The 12,601-nt window shown below is 36.1% G+C and overlaps 1 protein-coding gene across 3 annotated transcripts in view; it reads right to left on the minus strand.

The window, feature by feature from the left end:
• Hecw1 (HECT, C2 and WW domain containing E3 ubiquitin protein ligase 1) overlaps nt 1–12,601 on the minus strand; it is a 367,055-nt gene that overhangs the window by 88,417 nt on the left and 266,037 nt on the right. The window lies entirely within an intron of this gene.

The following is a 12,601-nucleotide window of genomic DNA, read 5'->3' on the forward strand; positions in this document are numbered from 1 at the left end:
TACTCTTAAATGTATAAATATACTCTGCATATCTTAGTTATAGATCATTGGCTTATAAGTTATTGGGTATATGATTAAAAATTCATAACATTGGTAACAGAAAGTTGGCTTAAAACTGGTAACTCAGTTGGGATCATTCTAGGCAACAACACATGGTGTGAGCCAACCTAAGGAAACAAGTCTATAGTTACCCCAAAATTGGGATAATATTTTATGTAATCCTTGTCCTAGAAGCCAGACTTATAAAAGATAAGATTTAAAATAATGAGGTGTTAAAAGCTGCACCATCATGCATTCATATATAAGAACTGGCAGCCAAACTTTGTTTTTTTTTTTGAAATGAAAAAATTTTATTGTAAATAAGTGCCTTAAACTTTGTATTATGTCAGTTAAAGCAATGAACTTATATACATTTCAGTGTTATTCCCTTTCCGATTTTAGAGAGAATCTAGTTCACTGATTGTTTGCACCAAACTTTGTAAGAATTGGTTTTTGATTTTAGAGAGAATGGATTGTTTGCACACTTAAGAATTGGTTTTGCTTTCCAAAATTATGATTGTACTCTAATATTGCAAAAAGAAACTTTAAAAATATAGTTAAACTGCCAATGTTCCATTAGCTGCAGTTTGCAATTCAATCATAAGCTCAAGATTTTAACTCACCCATATTTGTAATTAAGAAAAAAATCAGGCAAGGACATTATTGCAAGATTTATGAAAGGTTAATGAAACTAGGAACTTATGGGAGCATTACAACCTGGCTTACCTAGTCCAGCAGCCATTCCAAAAATATGCATAAAATTTTTATATATTTAAAAGATTTTTTAGTACTATTCCTTTGCATCTTCATGATTGTAAAAGGTTTGCATTTAGCATATCTGCTTGTAATTTTAAAGAACACATTGGAAACTTTTGCCACAGGGAATGGCTAATAGCCCTTCATTATATAAACTATTTGTTGATGTTTCAATACAAGAGATTAGGACTTTGAATCCTTTAGTGTATAATATTTATTATATGGATAGTATTTTATTAGCTGACCCTGCTGAAGGAGTTTTACCACAAGGCTTTGTTCCTTTACAATGAGCTTTAAAATTTTGGGGAGTAGTTGTTCCAGAAAAGATTCAAAGACAATAGTCTTTTCAATATTTGGGACATCAGTTATACCTAAACAAATTGTGGCACAGAAAATTCAAATAAGAAAAGATAGTTTACTTACTTTAAATTATTTTTAAAAGCTTCTAGGAGATGTTAATTGGCTAAGACCTCACCCTAAGCTCACCACAGGAGAACTTAAGCCTCTGTTTGATATTCTCAAGGGAGATGCAAATCCTAATTCCCCTCAACAATTATCTGATGAGGGACAAATAGCTTTGCCTAAAGTAGAGGATGCTACTATTCAACACAGATACATTATATAGACCATGATTAGTTGTCTGTTTGCACTCACAGCAGCCCTTTAGCAAAAGGAACCATTAATGTGGACTCATCTTTTTTCATCTCCAAAGAAAGTTTTAACACCCTGTTCTGAAGCTGCTGCTGTGTTAATACATAATTACAGGTTAGAATCACAAAAGTATTTTGGGAAAGATCCTGATGAAATAATTATCCCTTATTCCAAACAGCAATTAAATTGGTTATTGCAGAATACTGATACTTGGCCTATTGTATGTGCAAAATTATCAGGCAAAATTGATAATCATTATCCAAAAGACAAGTTGTTACAATTTGCCTCTATACATGCTTTTGTATTTACTGTAAATTTGCACACACAACCAATAGAGAAAGCACCAGCTGTATTTACAGCTGGCTCATCTAATAGGAAAGGAGCATCTGTAATTGGACCACATATTTATTCTCTTGACTTTCCCCCTGTTTCAGCACAGATAATTGAATTGCTTGCTGTAGCCACTGTTTTTGAAATGTTGAAAAAAAAATTAAGTTTTTGATTTGCAATTGCTTGAAACTTTTCCTTTTCTTAAGGAATTCTGCTAATTCTCAAATTTTGCAATCATTTATGCAAATACAACTTAATTTAAGAGAATGTACTGTTCCCTACTTTGTAGGACATATAAGAGCTGACCAGACCCCTTAGAAAGGGCAGTGCCACAGGACATTTGCATACCAGGCAGACTATAGGCCTTACACAGGAGCAATTAGCCAAAGAATCTCATTTTTTTATATCATCAAAATAGTAAGAGCTTGAGACAACAATTTAATATTTCTAGAAAATGTGCACATCAAATTGTAAAATTTCAATTTCTTCCTGTACCACATAATGGTGTTAACCTCAAGGGCTCCCACCTATTCAATTATGGCGAATGGATGTTAATCATATTTCTGATTTTGGAAAATTAAAATATGTACATGTGACTACTGACACCTTTTTAGGTTTTCTTGTTGCAACTGCTTTAACTACTGTAATTAGTCATTGCCTATGTTTCTCTACGCTGGGTGTTCCAAATCAGATTAAAACAGATAACGGAACTGGCTATTGCAGTCAAGCATTTGAGACGTTTGTCAACAATTTAATGTTACCCATATTACTGGGATTCCTTATACTCCTCAAGGACAAGGTATTGTGGAACTTTAGAACAATATTTTCATAAAATAAAAAGGGAGAGAATTATATCCCTGTATACCACAAATTTATTTAAATCATGTTCTTTTTATTTAAAATTTTAAAACGTGGATGCCAAGGAACTCTGCTGAGTGTCTATGGCACCCTACAACTAGGCATACTGATGCCTAGGTGAAATGGAAGGAGTCACTTACTGGCCTATGGCGTGATCTTGATCTGTCATATGATCTGCAGGATACTGAAGGAGCGAGTTAGCTGCCAGAGTGACAGGTGAGACATGCTGATGCTAGGACAAAGAACAATGTTGACCTGTGAGCTTTCTGAGTCCCCTGACAATGGTAACAGGGAAGCTGTATTGGATATATGTTCCTGACCCACCTTTGTGTGCCTATATCCCAGATTGGACAAGCTGCCTTGCTTCAAGCTTTTAGACTTGTGGGACAGAACATGGAGACTGTGAAAACTGCCTTCAAAACATTAATCAAACAAGAGAAGTTATAATGACTCTTCTCTTTCCTTTTATGTGACCAGTTATTCTGACTCAATCATGGACTAGCCTAGAAATCAATCCAATACTGGAAAAAAGAAAATGACAGTCTTGATTTGGAAGACTGGTTCTGGACATTTCCAGAGACATATTTGAAACTTGACAGCTGCCTTGTATGAAGTTACATTTGCAGTGGATAAAATTAAGACAGAATCCATTTGAACAAATGTTAGTGCATGTGTTAAGGCTCCTAATCTTTTATTAATTGGTTATGTTAACATTACTTTTGTTTCTTCTACGATATTTAATGTAAGCTATGCTATGTTGATTGTATACTTTCTAATTGTGTTAGTGTATTGAAATCTGGCATGTGTGTTATGATGATCTGTCAGTTAGCCTGTGAGTATTACAGAACCTTGGTATTCTGAAAAATGCTTGCAGATACTAGAAGTGAGTCAGGCTTTAAGCAGAAGTAAGAGGGTAGCAGGCTTGATCATTCCTGGTCTAGCAGCTCTAATTACATTCAGAGCTCGCACCACTGCTTCTGCAATTGCTTTAACACAAGAAGTTAAGACAGCTACTTTTGTTAATCATTTAGCAAAAAATGTTACTAATGCTCTGAGTATTCAAGAGGAGTTAGATAGACATTTGGAACAACTGATTGATGTTCTTTATGATACAATTAAAATTATTGGAGAGGAGCGTCAGAGTTTAAGAGTAAGAAGCCATCTCGAGTGTCATGCTAAATACCAATGGATTTGTGTTACTTCTAGAATTTACAACGATAGTCACCAAAGTTGGGGAAAAGTTCAGACACTTGCAGGGTATTTGACATAAGTCCAATGCCTCTCTGGATGTTTTACCTTTGCATACCGAGATTATGAATTTAAAGAGTGCTGTTCCACTGAGTTTTAATGCTGCAGGCATTGCTGATAGAAAGGTAGAGTTTTAAATTAGCTCAAAACTCAGCAACAGGATCTGACTCAGGAAGACAGATTGTTAAAAATGCAGGAGAACTGGTTCAGGAGGCAAAGACCCTCCCGCTTACCACGGGACTGAGTAAATGAGTAATGGGTTTGTTCTGCCCCTGTGATGTTTGTTCAAGTCCCCTTTGTGCCCTCCAGCCATTGTGTCCTGTAGAGAGTATTCCAGGAAACCGGATGGCCAAGCCTAACCAGATGTGTTTCAGATGCAGATGCCTCATCAACTCTGACAAACATTTACCCTAAAGGACAATCAGGATCTGTTCTCAGGAGAATGCTTGACCTTTCCTCTCATTTAAACCCTAGAGTCTTAAGAACAATCCTGTGACTTTGAGAGTTTTACCTTGTGACATTTTTGGTATTTCCTTTTGACTTCCCCTCATCCCCTGGAGCTTGTGCCTTCTTCCTTTAAAAAGCCCTTCTCCCAGCCACTCAGGGTCGACACCTCTGTCTCCTGCGTGGGATACGTGGGTACGTGTCGGCACAGAGATCTCCGTAATAGATCTCCTTAATAAACCATATTCATTACCTTTGCATATTACATCCAAAATGGTCTCTCTGTGTCTGGGGTCCGCGACTTCCCGAGACTTGAGTAAGGGTCTCTCTTCAGGGATCTTTCACTGATAAAATTATTCATGGCTTAAAGTCAGTATTTCCATCTTCAAGAATGGCTTATATAGCTTGATCCTGTTAGCCTTTCTTGTCCTGGGAATACTTCTATTCTAGCCCATTGTGATAAAACTTGCCTTTAACAACATTAATATGTTGGCGGCCAGAATACATGGTTTGAAACTAAAAACTGGGTCCCCAAACAGAGTCATTAATTTAACAGGCTGTTAGTCAATAACAGGTAAGTTTCTGTACAGTGCCTTACCAACCTAACACAGAATAGCATTGCTTTTGAAAGTACATACTGCAGGACAGGCAAGTAAGGCATTTTTGTCAGAACAATCCAAGACAGATGCAGTCTTGATTATGAAATAAAAAAAGGGGAAAACGTGGACAACTTTTGGTACCACTTATAGAAATTATGGCAAGTACTTGTCACTGGGCTGGGAGGAGGAAGTAGGATCAAATGAGAATATTCACATTTGAGCTAATGCAAAGATCAAAGTAAACACAGCCAAGGAATGTGCGATTTCTCTTTTGTCTTGATAATCCTGATAATCCCTAGACCCAGTGACTCTGGGGACCTTGTTTATTGCCTTGTTTGATTACTACCTGGTTTGGTCTCTATTCTTTGCCTTGCTTGATCACTTTGTGTTTTATCTGAGAACTGACCCTATTCTTTGAATGTACCTACACTGATATAAAAGCAGACTGGAAAAAAGTCAAGCTGCTTCAGCCTCAGCACTGGCTGGAGTCATGTTACAATGTTGTCTAATTGTCCTTTTCTTTTCAATCCTCACTCCCTTGAGCTGGCTTGGTCAAACAGGTTATTAAATTGTATGGTTTATAATAATTCAGTACCCTTTGTTGCTAGATCTGCTCCTTTTCAATATAGCATTTATTTTAGTAAATAATGAAGAAGAAAAAAAATGAATGGGTTACAAATAAGAAAGTAAGTCAAAGTATTCCTATTCATAGATCTGATTCTAAACACAAGCAATGGTAAAGACTCAACCAGAACTTTACAGCTGATAAACACGTTCAGCAAAATCGTGGGAACAAAAGTAATCTCCTTATATAGCCTCCTTATATAACAATAACAATTATACCAAAATAAATCAGATAAACAATGGTGTCCATAATACCCACTGCATATGCTGCCACAAATACAAAGACTTGAGAATAAACCTAATAAAGGAAACAAAAGCTCTCTACAGTAAAAGCTTTAAGACATTGACTAAAGAAAAGTTCTTGCAAGTACTATAGTTTATTACATTAATTATTTTGTTCATTAAGCATGGCTTTTGATTATACAAATTTCAGACTATAAAGATTGTTAGAATTATGTTTAATTTTGAAATTTCTGAGAATCCTTAGGAACACTGACTTTTTATGCCTGAATCTCAAAAAGTAGAATGAATGACAGAATTAGAAACAATGAGAAATGTTTTTTTTATCTAAATGTATCATTGTTATTAAATAAATGGGGATTTAAACATTTTATTTTTTGTAGATTTTATACATAATTATGGCATTTACATAATTCTCACCCCTTCCTCTGTCCCTCCACCTCCTCTCCTGTCTTCCCACTCCCTCTTTAATTCATGACCCCTTATTTTCAATTATTTTGTTTTTTATGCTTATTTGTTTATATTTCATTTGTGTTATATATATTTTGCATATATATATACATACACATAAACATATACAAATATATATATATATATATATATATATATATATATGTATGTACTTATGTGTGCCGGGTGTCTATAGGGTTAAAAAAGGCTGTTGGATCCCTTAGAACTGGAGTTATGGATGGCTGTGATCCACCAGAATAGGGAGATAATCCCAAGACAACAATAGAGGCATTTAAATCTTGGGACTTACCAACAGCCATTTAATTGTACTTCAGGCCCACTCAAGGAGAAAGAACTCATTCCTGGTACTGAAAACGTAGCCAACTACTTATAGTTGGTGAGGTCATAGATCCTAGAGGAGAACATCCTACTTCTGATTTTCTATTTGTGGTCTGTGTACTTATTTGTATATCATAGATATATGTAGCCCTCACCCCTCATCAAAGAAACAGTTTTTGCAGAAGATGGAGACAATTACAGAAAGCCACAACTGCTTAAAATATAGAAAATTGACTTGGGATATGAACCCTAATTGATACAAGCACAATCCCTATACCTAAGGTTCAGGGAACTTCATGGAAGATGGGATAGAGAGCTTGTATGAGCCAGATCGTGATGCCTGCTGTGAGATAATATCTTCTCTCTATGACAGGAAATCTGCAGTAATGACATATAAAAATAAGTCTGTGTAAAGAAGACCTTCTCATTGACAACACTACCTGACATCCCAGCATAGATTGGGGAAACCTTCCCGGCCCTCTACATGAAGAGCGACAGGAAACTAATGGCTACTCAGAGAGGGAAACTCAATATTTTCCAGAGATGAGCTCACTGATAAGCTATTCAATCCAAGTCTTTACAGGCAGCAGAATCTAGAGAGAGAGAGAGAGAGAAAGAGAGATTAAAAGAATTAAAAATAATAGGTCAGGAGAGAAACTGGTCTGATTTTAGAATATATGAAAAATCAAAGAAGTAAATATTAAGAAAAAACTAATTTAATTTTAAAACCACTTTTGAACTGAACACAAAGTTTTTAAAAGAAAAAAATACAAATGTCTGGTAGACACATTTAAAAATTGCTCGACATCCTCAACTACCAGGTAAATAAAGATTAAAATGATTAATATTCTATTTTACTCCAGTCAGAATGGCTATTATCAGAAATAAAAATGATAACAAATGCTGACATTGGGTGGTAAAGGCAAATTCTTGCTCTGTTTGTACATGTGTCAACCTGTGAAGCCATTCTGGAAATCATCTGGAGTGTTAAAAGGACCAACCAAGCAAAACACAGTGAGATTGCATTCAGCTGTAAAGAAAAATGAGATCATGAAATCTGTAGTTTAACAGGTGGAATTGAGAAAAATTATACTGTGGTAAGCCGTGCTCTGAAATAATAATGCCACCTGTATTATCTCGTATGAAAGAACCTAGTTTTGAATCTTTTGTTTTGGAATACATGTGAAAGTCAGGAAACAAGAAATCCACCATTGGGGTAGATACACTGAGGGAGGAGGGAGAGCAGAACACAGATGACAGCAGAGAATGTGAATACACACAGAAGACTTAAGCAGAGAGGAAGTAAGGGGTGGGGAAATAAAGAGATGGAGAAAATGTTAAGCAAAACGAAGAGCGTATGACAAATCCACATGGAAATCAACTGTCCTGAAATCCAGTTCAAGATAAATATTGGGGGTGGCAGAACATATGTGATATGGAAGAAATTAGAGGACTAGACACTAGAGGTTAAGGGATTCAGAAGGCACAGTGTTGGGGATAAAGGTGGATAGGGTATGGAGTGGGTTAGTTAAAATTACAAATGTATGAAAGTGGCCTTATAGAGAGCCACTAGTTTGCAATTTAATTAAAATTATGAATAAAAAGCATTGAAATGGAGGTACCTTACAGGGGTATAGGATGCTGCTTCCGGAAATCATGAAAAATAGACTTCAACTAGGGTGTTAGACAAAACATGCCTACGTTCGTTCATCAAATGGTGTGTTAAGGATTATCGCATCTGGAGTACTTTATAGAGCAACGACTAAGTAATATCAGTAATGCGAGGATTTAAAAGTGACAAGAGTGTTGTAAAAATATAATAATCTGAATTTGACTGAAACATGAATAGATAAAAATTAAATGTATGAAATGCTTATATAAAAATTTAAGCAAACAAGTATCAACTAAATCAAAAAAATGTTAAAAGTAGATTTTTATTATTCAAATACCCATTCAGAGGTTCATAAATTAAATGTTTCTTAGATTTGTGAATGTTGTTATAAATTGAGTTGATTACTGAGATAAAAGTTAGATAAATATTGAAGATTGTTGGTCTATACCAAACTACCTTAATAAATCTTGTACAGATTTATCATCATATCATAGATAATTTTATAAAGGTTATTTTTAAAGTTTATTTTTGACCCACAAAGACCAAAAATAATGCTCAATGAGTCTGCTTCCCTGAACACTTTATTATGAAACAGGATCTACTACATAGACACTCTCTAATTAATAATCTAATTAATTAGATCATAGGGACACACCATCATGCTAGACATAAATAATTTATTTTAGATTAGGAGAGTTTCATTTTTCATAGTTGATATTTGGTTCTTTAATTGATGTTAATATTTAATTTCAAGTATTTCTTCTGTTCTTTTATTCTTGTTTATTCTTCAGGGACTTCTACATGTAAGTCTTTCACCCCTATATAGATTTATTGGGGGCCACCTAAATGCTAGGCATTATTCTTGGCCTTGGGATTTCTCAAAGAATTAAAATAATGATTTCTACATTCTATTGACAATGGTAACTATTTTAATGCATGGTTTAAAGATGAAGGGAAAGCCACATTCCTTAGTTGGTTATGGGCGGGCCTTATATAGAAAGGATGAAAATGTTTTTTGAGTCTTGCACTTTGGGGTCGTTTCCTTCATCGGTTGAAATCTGATCATTTCCTCCTGTCAAGTCGGGCACTATTTTTTATGTTCATAATATCCTGTCAGTGACATAGCTCTGTCTTCCTCCTTGATGAAATTCTGCTTATATTTATCCTGTGTATTTTATACTACCCCCAGAAAATTTTTAAATGTTTATTTTTAGCACATTTCTCTCTGCTTCCTCTCAACTAGTTTTCTGTTTCGGGCTTTTTCCTTTTGTTTAATAGTAGTCACTTTTCTCTCCTGCATTCTCTGAATAGTAAGCAGTCATCTTTTAAAGATGTCTACCCTAGTGTCAGTGTCTCCTCTACCTTTTTCTTCAGAGGTTTAACAGTTTCATCAGAGGTTCTTCACCTCCTTGATTAGGTTTATTCCAAGATAGTTTATTTTCATTGAGGCTATTGTTAATGGGGGCATGTCTATGACCTCTTTCTCTGTAAGTTTGTTGTTGGTATATGTGAAATCTATTGATCTGTGCATATTGATTCTGTATCGTACCATATTGCATGCTCACTGATTAATAGAATAAATGTAGCAAAATGAACATTTTTCCAAAAGCTTCTTGTCCTTTCAATATAATCCTGATCAAAATCTCCATTTTATTCTTCATAAAAAAGAAAAAAACCAATCTGTCTAAAAATTCATATGGAATCACAACAGCCCTAGGATAGCCAAAACAATCCCAATTAAAACAAAACAAAACAAAACAAACCAATGCTGGAGGGATTACAATTTCATATCTTAACATGTTACAGAGCTATAGTAACAAAAACAATGTAGTGTGAAACAATAGCAAACATTTAGACCAAAAAACCCCAAAGACACAAATATGAATACACATAATTGCAGTGATGTAATATTTGACAAAAATGGAAAACATATGCTAGAGAAAAAACTTCAACAAATAGTGTTGGGAAAATGGATGCATGTCAACATGGAGAAGAGTAAAATTAGACCCATAGCTATCACCTTGTATAAAAACTAATTGCAAATGCATCACAGATCTCAGTGTGAAGCCTGAAACACTGAAACTACAAGAAGAAAACATAAACAGAACCCTACATGAGAAAGGACTTTCCGAATCACCAAAACAACCAACAAGTATGGGCGGGGTGTCAGGTGTTGTGGGGACAAAGAAACCTTTGTTCACTCTTGGTAGGATTGTAGACCAGTGCATCCATTGTATACTTAAGTTTGAAGAATACCCAAAAACCTGAAAATAAATTACAACATGACCCAGCTATACCCATCCCAGAGGATTTGAAATTAATTCCGTAGACACTTGTTCAGCCACGTTTACTGCTGCTCTAGTCACAACAGCTAGGAAACAGACAGTCTAAGAGTCCTTCAGTTGAAGGATGAATACTGAAAATGGGGTAGGTAAACATATGACATACTATTCAGTTGTAAAAAAATGAAAATTGCAACTTAATGCATCAAACTAGAAAAGATCATGTCGAATGAGGTAATACCAATCCAGAAAGATAAAGAGTGCATGTTCTGTCTCATCAGAGACCCCATCTCCAAATCCTTAGATGTGAATACATATCCTGAAGTAACTGCAGAAATGAAGAAGGTAAAGAAAGAAAAGGACCACTGCCAGGGCGGACAGGTAGTGGAGCAGTAGAAAGGAGCATATAGTGTATACATGATCTGATGAAAGGAATTTTAAAAATGTGGGCTCTTATGAGTGAAGGGGAAGGCGATAAATACGGAAGATGAAGGGAGGAGGCTAAAACAACAGCTAAGATATTTGAAAAGGTCATAAGGAATCATATTATTAACTGTCTAAAATACTTATTCTCCCTTACACATAAGTAGATTTATAAATATTCATATGTAGTTTAAATAGATATTTCACTTCTGGGTTGCAAACACCTTCAGCTCCTTCAGTTCTCTCTCTAACTTCTCCATTTGGGACCCCATTATCAGTCCAATGGTTGGCTGTGAGCATCCACTTCTGTATTTGTCATGCTCTGGCAGAGCCTCTCAGGAGACAGCTATATCAGGCTCCTGTCAGCATGCACTTCTTGGCATCCACAATAGTGTCTGGGTTTGGTGGCTGCATATGGGATGGATCCCTAGGTGGGGCAGTCTCTGGGTGACCTTTCCTTCAGTCTCTGCTCCACACTTCTAAGAAGGACTAAAACATCTACACTTTGTTCTTCCTTCTTCTTGAGCTTGTGGTCTGTGAATTATATCTTGGGTATTCTGAGCTTTTGGGCTAATATCTACTTATCAGTGAGTGCATACTACGTGTGTTCTTTTGTAATTGGGTTGCTTCACTCATGATGATATTTTCTAGTTCCATCCATTTGCCTAACAATTTCATGAAGTCATTGTCCACTCCCCTGTTTAAGGACATCTGGGTTCTTTCCAGGTTCTGGCTATTACAAATAAGGCTGCTATGAACATAGTGGAACATGTGTCCTTGTTATATGTTGGAGCATCTTTTGGTTATATGTCCAGGAGTGGTATAGCTGGGTCCTCAGGTAGTACAATGTCTTTATCAATCCTATATCTGATAGATGGATAATATCCAATATATAGAAAGAACTCAAGAGGTTAGACTCCAGAGAATCAAATAACCCTATTAAAAATGGGGTACAGGGCTAAACAGAGAATTCTTAACTGAGGAATATTGAATGGCCACAAAGCACCTAAAGAAATGTTTGGCATTCTTAGTCATTAGAGAAATGCAAATCAAAATAACCCTGAGATTCTACCTAACACCAGTCAGAATGGCTAAGATCAAAAACTCAGGTGACATCAGATGCTAGCGAGGATGTAGAGAAAGAGGAACCCTCCTCCATTGTTGGTGGGATTGCAACCTGGTACAACCACTCTGGAAATCAGTCTGGTGGTTCCTCAGAAAATAAGACCACACTTCTTAATGCCACTCCCTAAGCATTCAGATATGAACCTATGGGAGCCATTTTTATTGAAACCACCACAGGGAGGACTATGAGGACTAGGAGGCATGGCTTAGCTGGAGTTGGTGTGGCCTTGGAGAAAATGTGTCACTGGCAGTGGGCTTTAGGGTTTCAAAGTTCATGCCAGCATCCTGTCCCCCTCCAATCCCCCCACCCTACAGATCAGGATGTAGCTCTCAGCTCCTTCTCCAGTCCCTTGCCTGCCTACCTCCATGTCTGCTGCTTCCATGAAGATCATTGACTAAATCCCTGAAACTTTATGCAAGCCCACAATTAAATACTCTCCTTTATAAGAGTTACCTTCACCATGTTATCTCTGAGCAACAGACTAGTGACAAATACAGAAGTATTAGGAGGTGTGGCCTTTTTGAAGGTGTGTTACTGGAGGCAGAAGTTAAGGTTGTACAAAACTTGTGCCTTCCCAGTA

This window comes from Rattus rattus, chromosome 14, assembly GCF_011064425.1.
Source record: "Rattus rattus isolate New Zealand chromosome 14, Rrattus_CSIRO_v1, whole genome shotgun sequence".
NCBI lineage: Eukaryota > Metazoa > Chordata > Mammalia > Rodentia > Muridae > Rattus > Rattus rattus.